This window comes from Megalobrama amblycephala, linkage group LG17 (assembly GCF_018812025.1).
Source record: "Megalobrama amblycephala isolate DHTTF-2021 linkage group LG17, ASM1881202v1, whole genome shotgun sequence".
NCBI lineage: Eukaryota > Metazoa > Chordata > Actinopteri > Cypriniformes > Xenocyprididae > Megalobrama > Megalobrama amblycephala.
The window spans coordinates 437126-442159 of record NC_063060.1 but is presented as its reverse complement, the minus strand read 5'-3'; the positions used below and the strand labels follow the sequence as shown (position 1 = coordinate 442159).

At 33.3% G+C, this 5034-nt stretch overlaps 1 long non-coding RNA gene across 1 annotated transcript; it reads right to left on the bottom strand.

The window, feature by feature from the left end:
* Positions 1–2483: 2483 nt before the first annotated feature.
* On the bottom strand, positions 2484–4833 carry LOC125251457. The gene is made up of 2 exons (XR_007181005.1): positions 4791–4833; positions 2484–3961 (listed from the first exon to the last, which is right to left on the bottom strand). It is a non-coding gene; the product is annotated as an uncharacterized LOC125251457 (long non-coding RNA).
* Between the last annotated feature and the right edge of the window lie 201 nt (positions 4834–5034).

The following is a 5034-nucleotide window of genomic DNA, read 5'->3' as shown; positions in this document are numbered from 1 at the left end:
GTGTGTCGCTTGAAGCACAAGCATGAAATCAGTGTGTGTTCCATCTGTATGAAACGCCTCCAGCTCTGATAGACGGCCAAGAACCAGTGAGGAGAGTGACACACACACACACACACACACACACACAGATCAGGAGTGTGTGAACTACTCTGGTTTGTCTCTGAGGTGCGTCTCTCTTTCTGCCCCCGGCTGATGTCTCACTGTTCCTGGAACACGGATCTGGATGTGTTTTGGGAGTTTTTTGGCTGGAAGATCTGGTTCTCGCCCACACTCTACTGATGTGGAGGTGTGTGTGTGTGTGTGTGTGTGTGTGTGTGTGTGTGTGTGTGTGTGTGTGTGTGTGTGTGTGTGTGTGTGTGTGTGTGTGTGCTGCCTTCTCATGTTTGATTTATAGTCCATCTTTTGTTCATCTGTCAAATCATTAGTGATTAGTATTGCCAAAATTTATTGTTACATTTTTGTACTAAACTAATGATTTTTTTTTAACCCTCTGGTGCTCTCTGGTCATTTTTGACTGAAAAATTTTGTTTTGTTTGTTTTTAGAATTTTTTTGAAGGTTTTGGCACTTGCTATTTGAACACACACACACACACACACACACACACACACACACACAAATCATGGAAGTGATTCAAAAAGGTTAAATAGTCCTGAAAAAATAGTCACAGTTGTCAGAAATGAGCGCAGTGGAAATGAGTGGGAGATGAATCTCATCTAGTGGAAGCATTCGGTACTGCGCTCAAACTAAATCTTACTGAAAGCTCATTTTTTGAGATATCAACCTCAAATTTTGATTATCAACTTGATTAGATTTATATCTTTGATTTTCTTACAGTTTTACAGTAAAACGTTTTTTTTTTTTAAAATATTTCATATAAAAATTTAAAATAGTATTTTTTGCATTTTTCAAAACAATAAATGTAAAATTCTGTAACTTTTTTAAGTTAACTTTTCAAACGTTTTTCACTTCAGCAATAATTTGCCAAGTGTTGTCTTTGAAAAGAGACCAAAATTAAGTCTGTGTTCTAAAGCAATAACTGTTTAAGCTGGAAATTTCATTTTCAGATTTATGCTCAAAAAGTCAATAAATGGATTATAACTACCGTGTAAATATAATTTTGTACCATAAAATCCCCTAAAAATACAAAATATTCAATAAAAACATTATCAAACTAAAATGTAGTACATTCATTTCATTGAAATAAAAATTAAAAAAAAAAAGGTAATTTTTGACCGACACGTGAAGAGCACCAGAGGGTTAAGCAATAAAAAATAAATAACCCAATCACCATTATTTTATATTTATTTAGTTTAATAATTTTGCAGATAAATTACTGGATAATTATTTGTATGCATGTATGTTTTAGAAGTAATAACCACACATTTACTCAAGATGCATGTTTATTTTTTAAATAAAGAATTGCTCTATGACTCTGTTGAACAGATCTATCCGTCTGTTATGAACCGCTGCGAGACTTTGATTGAAGATCAGCTTTATTAGGGCAGGCAAACATAAAACAATGTCAAAGACACATGGAGACAGGCAGAAGATCAAAACCCTGACATGGGAAACCAGAACTAACGCTCTGAAGTGCAGTGTAACACATACAAGACTTCGCAACGAGTGAGTGAAAAGGAGCGCCCTCTGAAGGTTTTACAAGATAATACAATTTCAGTTTTTCTACTTAAAAAGTTGAGGTTTAATTCAGTGTTACTTGCAACAGCAATTTCTGAGATAAAATTGTTTGTTCACCCATTTTTTTGTGTGTAGTTCACTCTTTCTTTAGTATCATTGAGATACTATTATAGTTTTTATAAATATTTTGTATTAGATTTCATGTTTATATTTTTCATTTTCATTTCAGTGAACAATTTTAGTAGCCTAATTTTGTTGGAAATAGGAAAACAACAAGCTGAAATAAAATTATATATATATATATATAGAGAGAGAGAGAGAGAGAGAGAGAGAGAGAGAGGTATAGATGGGTGTTTCTGCAAATACGGGTACTGTTGACACTCCCAATTTCAAAAAATTAACCTCTATGAATTTCAATTTTAACCATCACATTCTGTAATACATATAAAAATGTACACAAAATTGAATATAGACGTTAAGATTTTAATCTGGAACATGTTTATTTTTTATGGTTTTCATCTCTTCTTCTTACAAAATGTCCTTAGGCTACCGCAACCTTACAATAACGGTAATTTTATACACTTTTCTTTTTTAATTTCTATAAAAATGTAATACATTTACAAAGTTACTTTCAAGATTTGTCCATTTTTGTGAATACAGATTTTTAAAAATAATTTAAAAATAGGGGATTTTATGATATTCTTTATGCCATGGAACATTTTAATACACGCCTAAGATAAAATATTTCGCGTTTTATGACAAATAGTGTCATTTTAATGTGTAAATCATCTCTACTGAAGGGTTAAAATAATTTTTGCAAACAAAGGTCTGATTAATAATTTAAAAAAAATCATTGCTGTGGTAATGACAGTGTGTCGGTAAGGACACAATATTAATGACGCATGTTAATAATGTAACCTTAACAATAGGTTACTGTAGAGAAAAACAGTAACAGACAACAGAAGGTATTTTGTCAAAGAGGTACTGCAGGAAAGACTGGGTTAAACTGATTTTCTTGTTTCAAAAGCTAATACTTTTATGAACTTATATTATGGAAAAGCTAATTTGAGGCCTTCAGTATTTTGTTTTGTCCTCTGGTTTCTTTTTTTCTGATTTGTCAGTTTATCTGCTTTTTTTAATGCTCTTTCCCATAACTATTCATATCTGTCAGGGTCTTTTCTCATTATGTCTCTGCATTTCTGTCATCTTACTAGATGAATTTGGTATCATCTAGGGTTGCAAAAATGGCATTTTTATATTTAGATTACAGTATAAAACTTGAATTTGTCTCTACCGTAACGCAAGGTCTTTACCGCAACACCTAAAAATGCTGCGGTAAAGATGTGTTGCGGAAATGACGTTTTTGCTAATACACTCAAAAGTGTAGGACAGGTGAAAAAAATCATATAAATGATTAGTAAACAAAAAAAGAACTTTAAGATGGTGTAAAGTAACATTTATATTAAACTAATTCATTTGAAATAATGTCATATTGTAGCTAATCTCAGCGTTGAAACTACAGGTGTGGGACATGAGCAAAAATGGTGTTTGGACCTATAAATGCTTCATAATTTTTAATTAAATCATTTTATTCATTCATTATTTTTTAGGTCAATGTGTGTAATGAAACTGTGGTTATAATTATGAAGCTTTAGATGACAAATTTGAACATAAACCTTAAATTTCACTGCTGGAACTTAAAAGTGCCCGTAGTTGCAGAACCAGCCATAACATTTCAGTTCAGTGGTCAGAGGTGCATCACCACTGTCAGCACACTAGAGGGCAGCATCTCAACATTTATCAGCTCATTCAGTCTGAACAACAGATCAGAAGCTCATCTCAGTCTCTCCATAGTTCACTTTTTTCTGTTTTTGGTCACCAAAGTCGATACACACATCTGAGTGCGAATGGCTTCAGTGTCCGAATGCACTGCAGAAAATCATTCTCTTAATAAAAAATACTGAAGTAAATGATTATGAGGCGCTGTATGTGAACACTCATGAGTTCAGTGTGTTTCATCATATATAGGTTATGTATGAAAACTAATGCTTTTGTGCTAATGTTTTGAGAACATTATTAAAGGCCAGAGAACGTTTGTTCATAACTTTTAGAGAACCTTGCCAGAACGTTCTGTTAGCTGGGATGAATGAATGTAACGCTCAGGTGCGTTTTACACGTTTAATTTCCTCCTGTTTGTCGGCTTTAGATGTCGGTCTGATTGATGAATCTTCTCTTTGCTCTGAGGATTGTGGTCAAGCAGGCGTGGAAATGAAAACTGCAGTAGTTTCTCTCTCTCTCTCTCTCTCTTCATCAGTCATTAATCAGCTGCTCGTGGTGAAACAAACCGGTTCAATGATTTAACCAGAGAACAAGAAGAGAACAGATCAGATCAGATTAGATTAGACTGCATTCATCTTACAGAGCCAATGAAACACACATGCAGAAATGTCAATGTTAAGCAAAGCATTATAGTGAAGATGATGGCAAAACAGCACAACATGTCAACTTATTTTCAGGTGTGAATGTTTATATTTAAAATGTTGAATTTTATCTTGTTTTAGCCTATTTTTTTTAACAAAAATATTTTAAGAACGTTTTGCTGATGTTCCTGAGCTGTTAAGTTATGAAAACATTGTTTCTGAATGTTCAAAACACCCTGTTAAAAATGGTTATGCAAAAGTTAAAGGAACATTCCATTCTGCAAACATTATGGGATTGTTACTTTTGAATGTTCTCTGAACGTTCCGAAACAAGTGGTAACATTTAAAAAGTGTTACATTTGTGAACATTATTTAAGACCAGATAACTAATGTTCTATTAACGTTACTGGAACAACATGTTCATAACTTAAGTTAGGTAATCAGATTACTTTTTCAAGTAACTAGTTAAGTAACGCATTACTTTTTCAGTTTACAATGTATTGACTGACATGTTGAGAGGGATAAAGCTCAGAGGTGTGTGTCTCTGTGTGAACATGATGATATTGTAGTTCTAGACTGAATGTGATTTAATGCATTTACTCATCTCACTTCCACAGAAACATACAGTATTCCTCAAAATGAATGAAAAACTGTGAATTTTACGCAAACATGTAATAATTAACTATATTAAATTACACAAATACACTTTATTCACCAGTGTCTTTGCTTCTGACCTTCAATGATCCAATTCAATCATCCTTCTCCTGTATCCTGTTCTTCTGTGATCCAGAATGGCAGCAGCTGAAAGGTTTGTTTGAGCAGCGCCCTCTACTGTACAGGTGTAAATATGCATTATAAGCTTATTCATGTCACTTTTGTTGTGAAAGGACCTTAACATTTGCCAAAAATATATATTTTTGTTGTTGTTCCGAAACTCTGGAATAGCCTTCCTGATAATGTTCGGGGCTCAGACTCGCT